The sequence below is a fragment of the Pseudonaja textilis genome, chromosome 3, assembly GCF_049901715.1.
Source record: "Pseudonaja textilis isolate UNSWEBS1 chromosome 3, rPseTex1.2, whole genome shotgun sequence".
In the NCBI taxonomy this organism is placed as follows: Eukaryota; Metazoa; Chordata; class Lepidosauria; order Squamata; family Elapidae; genus Pseudonaja; species Pseudonaja textilis.
In genome coordinates this window covers 5913393-5931704 of record NC_141992.1, presented here as the reverse complement: position 1 = coordinate 5931704, position 18312 = coordinate 5913393, and the positions used below count along the sequence as shown (strand labels likewise).

Below are 18312 nucleotides of genomic sequence, written 5' to 3'. Positions count from 1 at the left end.
AAAAAAAAAAAAAAACCCAGCCCACAGTGGAATCCTTTCTGGAAGGCCATAACCAGATAAGCAGGAAATCACACCAATTAAACTATCAAGGAAGAAACCAAACCCTAATTTAAGGAACACTGAGGAAAATTGATGCCACACCCCAATCAAGACCGGCCAGGCATATATAACCAGCAAACTTTAATCTCTGCTGCGCTGGTGATGTTCCCTAGCCTGAAACATTTCCAGGAAAACTGCCGGGTTCAGAGAACATGACGATTATCAGCTGTATTTTGTGAGCATAGCTCATTTGTGGATAAAGTTGCTCAAAGTGATATACAAGGTATTTCTTTGCCCATAGTTCTCCAACGAGCAACTCACTAGCCTTCTCATTAGCTTATTCATCCCAAAGCTTCCCCTTCTTCTAAGTTAAATATAGGATAGACATTACCCTTTGAAAGCAAAAGTGCCTCGTGGTCACTCTTTTGTTCCTGTACAAGGGGCAAAAGAAACTACCAGCTAGGAACAGGATTATTAACAACCTGGAAACACATAAAAAGTAAAGTGGCACAGATGGAAGACGGAATAACAGAACTGGAAGGGATCCTGGAGGTCATCTAGTCCAACCTTCTGCTCAAGCAGGAAAGGACAATCATCCTGTAATTGGGATATACAGATAGTCTTCAACTTATGAGCCGTGAATTTCCATTGTTAAACAAGGGAGTTGCTAAGTGAGTAACAGCCAAATTTATGACCTTTTTACCATGATTGTTAAATGAGTCGCTTAGTTAGTAACACAATTATTAAGTGAATCTGGCTTCCCCTTTGACTCTGCTTGTCAGAAGGCCGCAAAAGGGGATTACATGACCCTGGGACACTGCAACTATCATAAATACATACACAGCAGTAGCCAATATATCTCGAATTTTGATCACAGGATGATGGGGATGCCACAAGGATAATAAGTGTGAAAAAATGGTCGTAAGTCACTTATTCCAATGCTGTTCTAACTTTGAATGGTCACTAAATGAATCGAGGGCTAAGGACTAAGTCAAGCACTGCCTGTATTTGGTTAAATGCAGTATGTTCGATCTTGCTTTTTTCCTCTCCACCATCATCTCTTATTGCTGTTTTCAGTTAAAAGATTAATGGGCAGCCTAAGAAATTGATTAAATAAAAAGCAATTGGCTAGAATGCCAATAGTAACACTACGGTGTGCCTTGTTTGATTTCCAAGGATCACATACAAAGAGGTAATCATACACCGCTTTCTCAACCTCATCTACTGTAATTCAGTAAAGGGATTCAAACATTACACTGAGACACAATTTAATCTGGTGCCATGAAATTGATGAATGGTGGCTAAAACTGGCTATGATTTAGTACAGGTAGTTCGCAAATTGTGACCGCAATTGACTCCAAAATTTATGCTGCTAAGCAAAACATTTGCTAAGTGAGCTTGCCCCCATTCTATGACTTTTCTTGCCACAGTTGTTAACTGAATCATTGCATTTATTAAGTTAGTAATATGGTTATTAAAGGAATCTGGCTTCCCCACTGACTTTGCTTGTCAGAAGGTCACAAAAGTGGATCATGTGACCCCGGGACACTGCAACCGTCGTAAATATGAACCACTAGCCAAGCATCTGAATTTTGATCATATGTCCATGGGGATGCTATAATGGTTGTAAGTATGAAAAACAGGTGTAAGTCACTTTTTTCTGTGCCATTGTAACTTTGAACAGTCACTAAACAAACTGTTGTAAGTCAAGGACTACCTGTATAATGTATAGGCCAGGTCATATAAGGCTTAACTAGCTACAAAGACATCCAGATCTGTTCAATCAAAGCTTCATAAACCACTTTTGAAAAGCAGAATGGCAATATTCAAAATTTTCAAGGATGTCATTTTTTGTGCCAAGAGTTCATAGTGGTATGTTGGCCAAAACTACCTATTGGAGAGCAGATTATGGTTTGGGGTCCTGGGTCTTGGACAAACACCTGCAAAGTAATTTCTAGTCATCAAGTTGTGAATAGGATGCAGAGAAAAATCTGAAGCTAATCTTCCTTTACTGTCTTCTTCTTCTTCTCTTTTCTCTAAACACTCCATTTTATTTTCATCCCGGTTTTGGATTTCCAGCATTACAGTCTCAAAAAAGTTAAAAGCAGGGTTTTCTGAAGGAAAAAGTGCTCAGCCAAATTAAATTAAATGCCAAGAAGTTTACTTCTGGAGCCTCGTAACTATATAGGCATTGTAGAGAGTGAGTTGTGAGAGGATGGCTGAGGAACTCTGGGAGTTGAAGCCCACAAGTCTTAAAGATGCCAAGGTTGGAGGCCCCTGGTCTAGAATAATGGTCCCAAAGGTGCTTTTTCCAAGAATCAACTGGACTTTCATGTTTTTTCTTTGAAGACATTTTGCTTCTCATTCAAGAAGCTTCTTCAGCTATGACTGGATAATCTAGAACAGGCCTGTCAAACTGGCCTGTCATGCACAGGCCACGCCCACTCCAGCTCTGCAAAGGCAAAAAAACATCACGATCCAGCCCGTGACATGATTGACACCCATTGGTCTAGAACAGTCAAAATTCAGGAGACTGGTACACTTTTCCTGACTACTTGAGTCACAAACACAACTGAGTCCAAATGAACTAAAATAGCTTCTTGGATGAGAAGCCAGTTAGGTGACCTTGGGCCAGTCACTCACTCTCAGACCAACCCACTCCCAAGGAGGATATTTTGGATATATTTACTGCCTTACTTGTAAAAATAATAAAGGTGGGGCATAAACAATCAATCAATCAACCCACATAGATTGAAAGATTTTCTGCTAAGGTCTCAACAAATACAATGGGTTTTTAAACACACTAGTTGTTAATGGATAATGGACTTTGTCTCACATGTAATCTGTATTTGCATAATCAACCTGTCTGTCTCTCTCCCCCTTCTCAGTTTAAATCCGCTAACCAGCTAGCCTTTCTAGGCATCTGAGCTGAAGCTCACAAAAGCTTTTGCCTTAATAGTACTTTTCAGCCAGGGATGACTCCATCCAATTCCTGATTTTGAGGGGAGGGGGCTAATTTATGTGCACTGATTTTATATGTGAGGTCACAAATAAGACTGGAATTTTTAAGTCGGTAGCATTCTGTACCTTTAATGCAGGTGGCATGCTAAGTGCTTGCCCTCCATCTGTTATGGTTTCTAGCCTGGGAGAATTCTCTCTCAATGCACAAAGAAATATAATCTCTGGGATTAAACAGCCCACTTTTAACTGTCTACCAATCAGTATGATTGAATTAAAACCCCGACCTTCCTCTATTTTATCCATGCTTTTCAGAGCATTTATTCCAATGTTTAAATGACAGATTAACAGGATGCTTCTCAACTACGGCAAATTGCAGATGTGGGGCTCCAGCTCCCAGAATTTTAGGGAAGACTAACATTGTGTACCTGTAATACAGGTGGCATGCTATACCATCACCTAGGATTGGATATCCCTGGTGGAGTTTTTGTCACCTGCAATCAGTTCAATAGCTAGACCAGGGATTCTCAAGCATGACAACTTTCAGATGTGTGTGGACTTCAACTCCCAGAATTCCCCAGCAAGCTTTGCTTGAAGTCCACACACCTCAAAGTTGCCAAGCTTGAGAAATACTGGAATAATGTGTAATTCAGGCCTATAATTCCTGATGTGTTCCCCAATGATCATCATTGTCCCCTTCACCCCCCCCCCCAGCACTGATGATGTTACCTTGTTGGGTAATAAAACATCTGCAAGAAAAAAAAACATGCTCAGAAAACACCAAGGACCCCACAATCCTCCTTCTCTTCTCCACACACCACTTCCTTCTAGAACTGATGATGTTACCTAATTGGGTAATGAAATGTCTGCAACTAAATAACCAAGCTCAGAGAGCAGCAAGGATCTCTCAAGACTGAATCTATTTAACTTCTGGCTGTAACCAGCTACCCTCACTACAATAGTTCTGTAAGTAACATGTCCAAAATGTAGGCAAAACCATGTCTAGAAGAACACACTGTAAATATTTTCACATTATCAGAGATGCATAATTGGGCATATCTGAGAGATACAATGGCAAAAGATCAAATTATACTTCAGTATTCATTTTTAAAGTTAATAATGTATTTAGGTTTCCTCACCCGACAAATCTAACCATTTTGTTTTATGGGATGGTTGAAACCATTGATGTTTCAAATAATAGGAAAAACAGGAGTTTTCTTCTAGATTCTGTAAACAAGCCCCATCCATAATTTATGCATTCTATGGTGATTGCATCAGCAATGACTGTCTTTTACACACTTTGTTGATGTTTTTAATTTTTAAGTTATTTTTAATCTTTAAAATCTAAGAATCAATTAAACATGTTTAACTGATTTTCTTCAGCCACTGCTCCTGCTCAGTTATAAATGATACCTTTGGAGCAGTCAAAATACATTTCCTTCCAGGGAATTTTGAATTGGGGGAACCTATGTATGTATGTATTTATTTATTAATTAAATTTATATAGTGCTCATTTTGCAGTTTGTGTCAATCCTAGGTGGCTTACAATGTAGTAAATACATATAAAAACTATTATGAATATAAGAACAGATGACAATTACAGAGGATAAAGAGCAGTCTAAAGAAATCCCAGGTTTGGCGCAGAGCAGTGATGGTGAACCCATTTAACTATTATGCAGTCTTTTTGGCTACAAACTCTTTTTCAGCATAATATACTAACTCCTACATGGAGATGTTAACTTTGCCACACTAGACCATTGATTGCAGCATCAGACCACTGCAATGCAAACAGTCAGGAATAATTGTGTCAATACTTGCTAAATGAATAACGCTGTAAGTTATTTGACTTTGCAATCTGGTGTGTGTGTGTGTGTGTGTGTGTGTGTGTGTGTGTGTGTGTATAAAAACTCAAGGCAGGGAATATACCTAATACTCCTCTCTTTGATTAAAGTGCCAGTTTTGGCAACAGATGATACTTAGAAAATATTGTTTCTATCATCAGTTACGCTGAGGATTCTCAGCCAGGTGCATTGAAAGAATCAAAGTCATGCATTTGATTTCTTCTGTATCATCTGCCTGTGTGTTATTTGCAAGCCCTGAAAAATATAAAAGAACTTTCACTTACTGAAACAATGCCGTCCTTGTGAAACGAAGCAAAACAGATCCCGGGTGTGGATCCTGGAGTTAAATCTTCGTAGATATGTGAGCAAGATTCTCCTAAAGACAGAACAAGAGGGAATGGTGATCTATCAGATTTCTGACCATTCCAAATGTTTGTCACAGTGCTAAACCATTTTGTGCCATAATAATAATAATAATAATAATAATAATAATAATAATAATAATAATAATAATAATAATAATAATAATAGTACAGAAATTCAACTAGCGCCATCGATACATGGAAATTGGAAGAGGGATTCCACTGACAGTATAAAGATCTATACAATCAAAGGTGTAACACTTGTAAACCTACTTTTTGATGAAATTCAGAAAGTGGTAAAGTTTCATGAAGCTCAATGTGCTTAGCACAGCATTCCACAGGCAGTGGCCTCCTTTCCTGGACCAACAATCCCTTCTCATGGTCACTCGTGCCCTAGTCACTTCCCATCTTGACTATTGCAATGTGCCCCTGAAAAGCATCCGGAAGCTCCAGTTGGTGCAAAATGCAGCGGCCCGCATGGTTTTGTGCAGACCTGTGTGCACATATTGTCACCTCTCCCACCGGAAATGCATGGGTTGCCAATTTGCCTCCAGCTGCAATTCAAGATGCTGGTTGTCACCTTTAAAGCCCTTCATGGATTGGGATCAGGTTGTCTGCCAGTCAGATCTACCCAACCCAATTGAGCGGGGAGGAAAGAAATGTTGTGTCAGGAGATATATCTGGTGGGACCCAGAAGAAGGGCCTTCTTCGTGGTGGCTCCCTCCCTCTGAAGTATCATCCCCCTGGAGATTAGACTGGCCCCCTCTAACACTCTTTCAGAAGTTCTGGTGGCCTAGAGGTGGAGCTCTCACCTCACAATCAGGAGGCTGTGAGTTCGATCCTAGGTAGAGGCTAATATTTGGAATATACTCTCCCACTTGAGCAGGGGTTGGACTAAATGACCTCCAAGGTCCCTTCCAACTCGGTTATTCTATGAAAGGACCTGAAGATGTGCTTCTCTGCCAATGGGCCTGGGGAATCCAGAGCTGGATGGAGCCCATCAAATGGCTAGTATGAATATGTGTTGTCACCAGGATGTGTGTGTTATTATTTTATTCTTTTTATTTTTTTTTCTTATTTCTTTTATATGGTGTTCTTGTGTCCTTATAAGCCACCTTGAGTTGCCATGTGCAAGTAGGGGGCAATATAAATTTTCTAAACAAATAAAATAATAAAAATAAATAAAATAAAAATAAAATTAAACAATGTGAACAGTGCCAGGAACATGGGCAGCTCCCTCTGGGTTGATTAAGTAAACATGGAATGAAATAACAATGAGTTACTCAAATTACTAGCAAATTTTCATCCCATAAGAAAGTACAGATACAAAAGAAACAACCCTAGGATAAGATTAAGGCACAAACCAGGGATATTAACGGGTAAATAAAAGGGTTTCCACTAACACTTTGTTTAGTGCATTGATAGCAGTGCAGAATGAAAAGAAAGCAGTCCTCAGTTGACTGCTTCATATTTTTGTCAAAATCTCTGCTCACATCTCTATAAAGTGCTTTTTACACAAGTGAATGTGGCTTCCCCATTGACTTTGCTTGTCAAGAGGATCTCAAAAGGGGATCACGTGAGAATGGGACACTGCAACGGTCATAAGTATGAGTCAGTTACTAAATGTCTGAATTCTGATCACGTGACCATGAGGATGCTGCAAACCGTCATAAATGTGAAAAATGGTCACAAGTTACTTTTTTCTCTACCACTGTAAATGAATTGTTGTAAGTCGAGGACTACCTGTTTAACTGACGCAAAGCAATTTCAACCACCCCCACCAGCCTGGGCCCTGAATCACACCTGAAGCTGCTGCTCTTACTAAAGTCCCAGCACTTTTGCTCAAATCTCTCACATAAAGGTAGTCCTTGACTTACAACAGTTCATTCAGTGACTGTTCGAAGTTACAATGGCACTTTTAAAAGGTGACTTATGACCATTTCCCCACACTTATGACCACTGCAGAATCCCCGTGGTCATGTGATCAAAATTCAGGCACTTGGCAGCTGACTTGTATTTATGACGGTTGCAGGGTCCCGGGGTCATGTGATCCCATTTTGTGACCTTCAGAGAAGGAAAGTCAATGGGGAAGCCATGTGACTAACTTAATAACTGCAGCGATTCACTTAACAAATGTGGCAAGAGACAAAATAAAATGAGGCAAAACTCACTTAACGAATCTCACTTAGCAACAGAAATTTGGGGCTCAACTGTGTTCGTAAGTAAAAGGACTACCTATATTGCCATTGAGGAAGAACCCACTACAGCAAGTAATGAGATATGGATATTCCAAATCAGTCATGTTGTGTTTGTGATCCTATACACTGTTCAAGTGTCTACTTTTTTTTTGCAAGGTACTTATTAAGCGAGGAAGCAGCAGCCATATAGATTTTACTTAATGCTTCTTTCATCCTCTTTCGTTAACATAAAATTCATCATTCTGTAAATTGAAGAAGGGGAGGTCAGCATGAGCGACGGACATGAAATGTGGATTTAGAAGCCCACTGTGGAAATACGAGAACCAAAAATCTTCTAACTCAGTTTCATTAAGAAAAGGATAAGCTTCGCAAGTGATAGCAATTTTTTGTGAGATCTATCACAATTACAGATTTTTTAACCATTTACATTCCCTATTTATTTGACTTAAAAAGCAAGAAATTGTCTACAATTAGCTCTGCTGAATATAGTAGCCTAAATATTATTGCTTTAATAGGCTTAGAGGATTAAATTCAGCTATTTAAATCTAATTGACCAGTGTCTTGTAAAGATTTGTGACCTTGTACTCTCAGCAAAGGTATCATGTAAATACAGGACAAAACTACCGGTGGGTATGAATTCAGGGATCAAAACACTTTGCTTTGATTCATTTATGTTCATCTGCGCTAAAGTCTGTCGGATAATACTATATTTCCAAGCTCCATCAAGAAAAGTAACAAAGCCTATTTTCTGACTCTTTTAAAGCCAAATGAATTCTGTGTTTTGTTTTTAAAGTCTTTTTAACCAGGATGCAATTTAAGATTTCAAACATGCAAATCATATCTTTCTGCTACTGTATGTTCTTCTCTGATCCTCTATTCTTGGTGGATAAGAATACTGCTTTTCTTTTCAAAGTGACAAAAATCAAAGCAAGCTCTCTACTACATATCTGAAAATCTAATAGGAATTCCTGCAAAAACTCTAGTCTAGTCAGATATAACACAGTAATTATCACTCATTTGGAAGTTTTCAAGAAAAGATTGGACAACTGTTTATCCAAGATGGAATAAGGTTTCTTGCCTTGGGCAGGGGGTTGGACTAGAAGACCTCCAAGGTCCCTTCCAGACCTATGATTCTACATCTAAAAGCTGTGATTGAAGAAGACCAGCACACTGGACTTGTGAGCTACACCACTCCCCTAAACAACCAAGCACTCTTGTCTGCCAGGTGATTGCAGATTTTGTGTGCAATGTCATTTCTAAGAGCAAAACTCAGGATGACAGACAGGATGGAGGACTTCAAGATGTTGCATCCAGAGATACCATCTGGGAGCAGCCTGGCAAAGTATTAGCTGCACGTAACAATAGGCTTAACAAGCAGATAAGAGACATAAAAACATTAATACTTCATGTGGGATATGTGTGATGGGGTAACATGATAGCAGTGGTCCAATATCTCAGGGGCTGCCACAAAGAAGAGGGGGGTCAATCTATTCTCCAAAGCACCTGAAGGCAGACTGGAAGCATTCTCTAGTGCTAGGGAATTTCTAGAAGCCTGGCACTCTGACAAATTAGCCATCAATATCAATATCATTAGACACAAATCATATCATAGAAAGACCTGCACATGGATTAGAGAACAAACAAAATATACAATGCCATCAAGAGAGTAAAAGAATTGAAACGGAAACAGGCCTGGTCACAGTGCAAGAACTGATGGCAGGTGGACCAAGGCAGTCATCGAATGGATCACACTTGATCAGGAAGCATTCACAAAAGACACCTGAAACAAGATGGATCAACGACATCAGCAAGTATGGCGGGCCCAACTGGCAAAAGAAAGCTCAGGACCATATTGGTTGGAAACATGTGGAAGAGGCCTTCATCTTGCAATGGACAGATAATGGCTAGAATGATGATGATGATCAATCTATACTCTGCAAAAGAGACTATCGACCAGGCCGAGAGAGAAAGAGAGTCCAGAATCTCTCCACCAGCAATCAGCACCCAGATGAGCATCGATTAACTCCAAAATTAACACCACCCCAGTCAAAACACTGCCAAAGGAGAACCCAAAGAATCTTTAAGACCATCCCCATCAACACTGACAGAACAAGACACCAGCATATAAACTGACAGCAAATCCCACTTCCCACCAACACTGATAACATTACCTAGTTGGGTCATGAAACATCAGCAAGCTCAGAGAGCATCAAGGATCCCTCTGGAGCTTCCCTAAGGTCCATCAAGAAGACAAATCTCTTCACTGACAGTGAGAAGCATGCAGTAACAACTGCATTACCATCTCCCGATTCTTGATCAAGCCCATTTATACATCTTTTCTTTTCTGGAGCAGAGGTTGAAGATGTTGGTTTTGCTCTCTGAAGGACCACCCCTCCTCTTCATGATTCCTAGTACATCCCCTCTGGAAGGACTAAGAGGGTACTTGAAATAAGGATTATTTGGGAAATTCGGCTTCATTAAATCTAATTTTACAAAATCTTTGCCTTGGGACAGCTGTAATTTACAGCACATGAAGACATAAAATTCGCTTTTTATTTCCAGCTGCTAATTTATTTTGTACCCTAAGCTTTTTAACAACGGCCAATATTAATTATCACCTGTAGGCAGGGGATTATGGAGGACCTCAACTGTGTTTCCCATGAAGCTGCCAATAATAAATCTTTAAAAATATACTAAAAATCTTACAAGATCCCCAAAGCCTTAAATATTTTGGTTTCTCACTCAAAACCTTACAAGATTTGGGATGGGTACATTAAAATATAAAGTGATCTCACACTGTTTTGACCATTTGTATCTTAAAAATAGCTTTAGTTTTTATTTGAGTGTTTTTGGTTGCAAACTATAAACAATTGTTGTAGCGGCTGTAACTCTTGCAAAGAAAGCTCTTTTCTTTTTGTAAAAAGCTCAGAGAAGCCAGATGTGCTGATCCATTAAAGAAGGGGTGTCCAACCTTAGCCGCTTTAAGACTTGTGGACTTCAACTCCCAGAATTCCCCAGCCAGCATGGACTTGTTGGAAGTCCACAAAAGAGTAGCCAAGCGTAGACATCCCTGGCATAAAGGAAAAGATTGGGAACTGATGATGTAGATGGAAGCTTTTATTTCATTTTCACTTAGGTGAAATTCTTAAACCTTAAATAAAGATAACTGCTGCTACCAGTTCAATTGACAAGCTTTTTAAATGTTGCCAGAGGGAAAATATTGTCAGATGTTAAAATCTTTGAAGTATCTATGTTCCTAAACTGCGCTGCTTTTTCCCCTGCCCCTATACATCTTTTGCTTCTTTGACTCATAATTTTTTAAGTACAAGTATTCTGCATTTACTGATCATTTGTTTGGAAACTGTACAAATTAGCAATATTCTGTCTCCGCAATCATGTGAACGGAATCTGGGCATTTAGCACCCAACTTAAACTTACAAGGGTTGTAGCATCCTATAGTTGTACAATCACCATTTGTGATCTTCCCTGCCAGCTATTCCCCCCACCCCACCCCCAAAAAGTCAACGGGGGACTTTTTGCAAGTCCCTCTGGTAAGTCTGTGTTTTCTGAGCTTGCACCACGCTGTACATACGTGTACACACACACACATACACACACATACACCTTCCTGCATTCGTGCCCAGCCACCCCATCCATCCACGGTCTTCCTTTTTTAAAAATATGCAATAAAATTAATATATATTTTTTATTACATTTAACATTGAACAGAACCTGCAGTTTTAATGCAGTAAAAATATAAGCCACTTTATTAAGTTTCAAAGACAGATAAAATACAAAGTATTTTTTTAAAGGGGGGAAAAGGGGTGGGGGTGGGGAATAGCTACTCCTTTCCCATCCCTGGCCTATGTTTGCACCATTTGTCCTCTGGATTTCCTGCACCTGTGTGTAAGCCTCCACCAGACCTCCCAAACCTTCAACTCACAACTGGCTGTGTTCGCTCTCTGCTGCAGCATCCGTCCATCAGTCTTCTTGGCCTTGTGCTGTACCTTCCAGCCCGCCAGCCTTCCTGCATTTGCAGCCTCCCTCACCACCCATCCACCTCTGGTACGCAACCTGCATTAGGGCTCACCCAATTAACATGTGGCTTGAGCGCCTCCCCCAACCTCCTTGCAACATCCCCCTCGCTTCCTGCTTAGCAACAAGGCCTGCTAAGATTGTTGCCACGGTGATGCAGTCCCCTGACATAACTCTTTTATGACAGTTGTCCCTTGACTGCTGTCATAAACAGAGGACTACCTGCAATTTCCCTTCTCTGCAATAAGAAAACTTTCAGTCCGGAACCAAGACAGCAGAGTATATAAAACGCCTTTCCCATAAATACAACAAAAACAAACTTCTGTGTTGTAAACCTACATTGGAGAACTTACTATGGCTTTCCAGAAATATTTTTTACAATTTAGCTTCCTCTCCAATTAGGTGCCTTCAAGAAGCATTTGGACCACAACACCCAGAATTATCCTGTCAGAAAACTACAGTCCAGTTATTCTATTCTATCAACTGTTCCCCAGAGTCTCCACTCTATTCCACAAAGCCTAGTTTGTACTCCCCCACCCACCCATCAGAAAGCAAGCCAGCATTCTGGGCCTGCAGTGACCATTCAACTCCCCCAGGTTGTCTTGGGGTTCTTTTTGGCATCTATTTAAATTCCTTTTAAGTCATATTAATTTTGACATTTTCCTCTGCAAACAAACACCCTCAAAGAGCCACCTAATTTTGTTCTTTTATACAGCATATAAACCTTTGCAAGACCCAGTGGCTCTGGGTTTGGGGTTCGTTGGTTCAGGGAGAATTACCACCTTTAGTCTTGGATGGGGTGGCACTACCCCAAACAGTCCCTATGCATAACCTAGGGATTTTCCTGGACTCACGACTCCTGTTCGAACAGCAGGTGGCGGGCGTGGCCAGGAGGGCCTTTGCGCAACTGTGGGGTTGTCCTCCAGTTACGCCCTCTCCTGGATCAGCGGTCCCTACTCATAGTCACTCATACCCTGGTCACTTCCTGTCTTGATTATTGCAACACGCTCTACATGGGGCTGCCCTTGAAGAGCATCCGGAACTCCAGCTGATGCAGAATGCAGCAGCCTGCATGGTTTTATGCAGAGCCCGGTGTGCACATATGTCACCTCTCCTGCAGGAGCTGCATTGGTGGCCGATTTGCTTCCGGGTGCAACTCAAGGTGCTGGTTGTCGCCTTTAAAGCCCTTCATGGCTTGGGTCCAGGTTATCTGAGGAAACATCTCTTGCCAGTGACATCTACCCGACCCATTAGAGTGAGGAGGCAGGGAATGTTGCGGGCCCCACCCCTGAGGGAGATACACCTGGTGGGACCCAGAAGAAGGGCCTCCTCCGTGGTGGCTCCGTCTCTCTGGAATATCATTCCCCAGAGATTAGAATGGCCCCCTCCCTAATACTCTTAGTGAGGCACTGAAAGGCACTGAAGATCTGGTTTTGCCAGCGGGTCTGGGGAACCCAGAGAGGGATAGAACCCATCAAATGGCTCGTGCGATCTGCTGTTGTCGGGGTGGGAGTTGGTTTTTGCTTTTTGCTTTTTGTTTTGTTTTTTTGTTTTCCCAAATTTTGTTCTATTGCACTTTACTAATTTATCTGATTCTTTTTGTTAGTTTTTATTGTTTTTATTTTTTGTTTTAAATATGATTTTACATTGTGTAAGCCACCTCGAGTCCCCATGGGCGAATAGGCGGCCATATAAATCAAATAAATAAATAAATGCTATAAAATTTGAAAATGGATGCCTTTTTTCCCTTTCTTTGCATATGGTATGTGCTCATTTAACTCATATAATAATACATGTAATAATGCAAACCACAAAGGAACATAGCCAAATGCATGTTGCATCCACAAAATTAGGCAATGTATTTTACACAACAGGAAAACAACTACCCAAAAAGTTTTATGTGATTAACACACAAGTTTTAAAAATCTTTTGTAATACAACAGCCAAAAGTGCCATTAAACCCAAGAACATTAACACATGCTGTTCTGTTATCAACTGTCCATTTTAAATCATCAGCAACCACTAACTCACTGGCTGCTAATAGCTATACAGGTAGTTCTCGACTTATGACTAAAATTTCTGTTGCTAAGTGAGACAACTGTTAAGTGAGTTTTATCCCATTTTACAAATTTTCTTGCCGCATTTGTTAAGTGAATCCCTGCAGTTATTATGTTAGTAATATGGCGAACTGCTTTTGCTTGTCAGAAGGTCGCAAACCCAGGGACACTGCAACCGTTATAACTATGAATTAAATATGAACTAGATCTGGATGACTGAGAATCTCATAGACATAAATATGAAAGAGTTGCCAAGCATCTGGATTTTGGTCACATGACCACGGGGAGGCCACAACAAGTCGTGAGTGTGAAAAATGGTCATTAGCCACTTTTTTCAGCGTCTTCATAATTTTGAATGGTCACTAAATGAAGTCAAGGCCCACCTGTATTTTATGGAAAAGAAACCGTTTCAGAACAGTACCAGCCTCTATTTTTAATTAATTGCTTTTTGTAAAAAAAGAAAACCTCAGCAAAACGAAAAACTGGTTGCAAAACAATTTAAACCGCTACTCCATAACTACTTGTGTTCTAGAGCCACGGTTCCCAACCTTGGCAACTTTCAGACTTGTGGACTCCAATTCCCAGCAAAGCTGGCTGAGGAACTCTGAGAGTTGGAGTCCACAAGTCTTAAAGTTGCCAAGGTTGGGGACCCTGGCTCTAGAGAGCTCACTTACTAAAATTCACTGGTCGCTTTTCATGAGGCTGCAAAAAATATTGGCAGTTGTTTTTACTATAGTGCCACAAATCAGCAGAACCGATGCAGCTCGAGAAAAGAATGACTAAATCAGCGGTGGGATTCAAATATTTTTACCACCGGTTCGGTGGCCGTGGCTTGGTGGGTGCGCTTTGCACGTGTGCATACACCGTGTGCACACATGTGCCAAATGCACACTTTGCGCAGACGCAGAGGTGTTCTAACTCACTTCCTGCAAGCCTGCACGATCCCAGTTGCTTCAGCAGCTGCTGGGCGGTGCTATTCTGTGCCGCGCAAAGCAGCTGCGCTTCAAACTCAGAGGATAAAGGTGAGTGTGGGAGCCCGGGCAGGCGGGTGAGCCCAACAACACGTGGAGAGAACCAGTTTGGTCTCCGTTGCTCATCACTGTTACCGGATCGGCAGGACCGGGCCGGAGCCGATAGAATACCACCACTGGACTAAATGCAACTCCTTACTCCTCTAAAGAATCCCAATTAAAACACCACCATCACTTCGGGTCATTGGCTCCTGTTTCTTGACTGCTGTTTAGAAACATTTTTCTAACATTGTCAAATCCATTATTGTGTGCCCTACCCTCTGGAATGAGGAAAAAACAGGGCTCTGTGTGTGTGTGTGTGTGTGTGTGTGTGTCTGTCTTCTGGATGGCATTCCCACAAAGGTTCTTCAAGATGCTATCATCCCCTCCTCAACCTACTCTTCTGAAAGCAAAAGTCAACTCCTTCCTTCTTTTGACACAGGACTGAAATATCTACACTCATGATCACCTCTGAATCAGTTTCAATTCCACAGAATGCTTGTTAAAAAAAAAAAACCAAGGTGCAATGTGACTAAAACATGAAATAAACTGGATTAACTGCTTCTCACGGTTTGGAAAATAAATGACGGTCAAGATGGCTTTTACTTCTGTTTCCCCCTCCCCTCCAGTCACATAAAAACTGCTGACTCAGATTCAGCTTGTAATTAACTACCTGTATTATATTGCAAGATCCTTCTCACAGATAGTACTGCCAAACCGAACAGCCCCATTTTGTATTTGCACATTCAATGTTTCGTAAGCATTTAGCTCTAATTCTCTGTAAATTTAATTGTGTTATTTCCACCCCACTAATCTAGCCTATTAAGAATCATTTTGAATGTTATTTCTGTTTGCAGAGTATTAGCTGATCACTTTTTTTTTTCAAAACTGCATACTTTTCATTTTATGATACACTCTAAATTATTTCCAGGTGAAGAGGTCAATATCTACCTACCTTTGCGAGACAGATGGGCAGTTTTAAAAATTTGATAAATAAAAACAAAAACAGCTATACTTGGTTTTGGGAGGGCTCATTCACATCTTCTCAATGACTGGGAAGGAGAAACCAACAATAGTATTTTTATTATTTCCTCTGCTCCACTTTTTTTTTAAACTCAATATACTCCATTTGCACCACTTCTGGGGATACTACAATATCTGCCCTCTTCCAATAATCTGCTAATCCATTGTCCAGATAATCGACCAGGCCATCAGACAATTCCTTCAGGGCCCTCAGAGATAATTCATCTGGCACTGAAGACTATACATCATTGCAAGGAAATAGATATATCCTTTCATGAAGAAGAACAAACATAAATATAGAAGTAAGGAGAAATTTCCTGACAGTTAAGACAATTGATCAGTGAAATGGTTTGTCTCCGTAAGTTATGGGTGCTCCATCCCTGGAGTCTTTTAGGAAGAAAAAGGACAACCACTCGTTGGAAATGGTATAGAAACTCCTGCTTAAGCAGGGGGGTGGACTAGAAGACCTCCAAGGTCCATTCCAACTCTGTTATTCTATTATAATTCAAGTTGATTAGTTCTGCCTACAGTATTCTTTCTCAGTATCTTGCCATTTTCACTCAGCAGCTGGTTAACCACTTTTTTTCTCTTCTTTTTATTTTGAAAATACCTGAATGAGTCCTTCTTGGTATTCTTAGCATCTTTCACCAACTTCAACTCATTCTGCGTTTCAGCTTTTCTGTTTAAGATGGTCTCCAAGTTTGGGCTAACTGCTCATTCTTTTTCGTGGTGAGCTCTTCCTCTTTCTACTTCCTGTACATGTTGCCTTTTTTTCTCAGTTCCTTATTACGGTTTTGGGATAGTCGGATAGCTTACGCTTTCTGTTCTCTGCCTTACTGGAATTTTGTGATAGCCATATTCTGAGCAATTATTTTTCTCTGGACCATCCAACCAGCGTTTTCTTCTCTACAGTGCCTTCCTACAATGAAATCACAATCATCATTCCTCTGAGCTTATAAAAATCTGTTTTCATGCATTCAACTACACCCAACTTTAGTTTCCCTTACCCTCAAGAACATTCCCCCAACTGTTCCCATTACTTCCATTTCATCGATTAAGTTTTATCTGTCAGTTGGCTCTAAATAAGATAGCTGGGTTTTTTTTTTTACCTTCTGCCATTCTCTGTCTGACAAAGTCAGCAAGGCAGATCAGGAACAGCCACGAAGGACCAAACTTTGCCTCTACCTCAAAAGAATAATACTACAATTTCATGCTCTCTTCGAAGATCTCTATTTTGGTGGGGTCCTTCATGTTTTTCTCAATGATGGGGGGAGGGGGGGGAGAGAGAAAACAACAATAGTATTTTTATTATTTCCTCCTTTCTACTTATTTTAACTCAGATTCTTTACTGCCAACTCCGTTTTCTTGGCTTTATGAGCAAGGATAGTTTCCATCTGTAATGCAATACTGCAATTCTTCTCTTTCTATTACTTAACTGAACTTATATACATTAAAAGATTTCAGAACAAACACAATGGATTATCTATGTTTTTATGATATTATGATATTATAGACCAGGGGTGTCAAACTCGATTTCACTGAAGGCCGCATCAGGATTGTATTTTACCTTGGAGGGCCAGAGAGTGGGTGTGGCCAGAGTGGGTGTGGTCAGCTCGACATCACTCGTGTCAGGGGTGCCTGTGGTGGCCCAAGCCCTCTGCCAGAGAAAACAGGCTCCTGAGCTCCGTTTTCGGCTGCAACGGCCTCCCGTAAGTAACCCTCTGCCAATGAAAACAGAGCTCAAGAGGGCTGTGTGCAGCCCACCTGAGTTCTGTTTTTGCTGGCAGAGGCACCGCAGGCCAGTCTTTCGCCATTTCCAGGGTGGTCCTGCGGGCCAGATCTAATCACCCCGTGGGCTGGATCTGGCCCCCAGGCCTTGAGTTTGACACCCCTGTTATAGACAATGGAATGTGCAGTCTAATGAAAAGGACTAGGGGTGATAATATTTGAGGGGCTTCCACAAAAAAAAGAGAGGGTCAACCTATTCTCTAAAGCACCCGAAGGCAAGGCGAGAAGCAACAGGTGGAAGATCATTAAAGAGAGAAGCAACCTGGAACTAAGGAGACATTTCCTGACAGTGAGGACAATTAATCAGTGGAACAAGTTGCCGACACAGGTTGTGGGTGCTCCGACACTGAGGGTTTTCAAGAAGAGACTGGACAGCCACTTGTCTGAAATGGTATAGGGCCATGATAGCGATACCTATGGCGTTAGTGGCACGCAGAGCCATCTCCAGGCACGCCAGCCGTCGCCCATTTCCCTTCTGGTTTCCGGTGCTCCCCCAGGCGCACATGCATGCTTCCAATTCAGCACTCGGTGCTGAAAAGGTTTGCCGACACTGGTATAGGATCTCCTGCCTTAACAGGGGGTTGGACTACTAGAAGACCTCTAAGCTCCCTTCTGACTTTGTTATTCTGACTTTAGCACATTTGCAACTGTTGACTGATAGAATAACCTGTAATATCTCTCACATTTACACAACGAGCTTGTCTTCCCTTCTATCTCAAACCAATTTGCAATAAATGTCACCTCAGTCCAGCCACTCTGTGCATCTGATGAAGTGAGCTATGACTCACAAAACCTATGCCTTTTAATACATTTTGTTAGTAGGAAAAAGTACCACCGGGCTCCTTCAATTCCTTCTGTTTCTTCAGCCGCTAACATTCCAGTTATAGGAGAGATTCCCTCAGGTTTCTGTTGTACTTATTGAATTGTATCTACCTTTCTTGTATTAGGTGCTTAAGATCCTCATATTTAATTCTCATGCATTGAGCATTAATCTACACACA

At 41.0% G+C, this 18312-nt stretch overlaps 1 protein-coding gene across 1 annotated transcript in view; it reads right to left on the bottom strand.

Annotated features, from left to right (window-relative positions):
• Positions 1-18312, bottom strand: part of DNAJC5 (DnaJ heat shock protein family (Hsp40) member C5) — a 52950-nt gene that overhangs the window by 19675 nt on the left and 14963 nt on the right. Inside the window, exon 2 of the mRNA XM_026697345.2 lies at positions 5123-5214. The gene's annotated coding sequence lies outside the window, so the exon portion shown is untranslated. The remainder of the gene's footprint in view (positions 1-5122; positions 5215-18312) is intronic.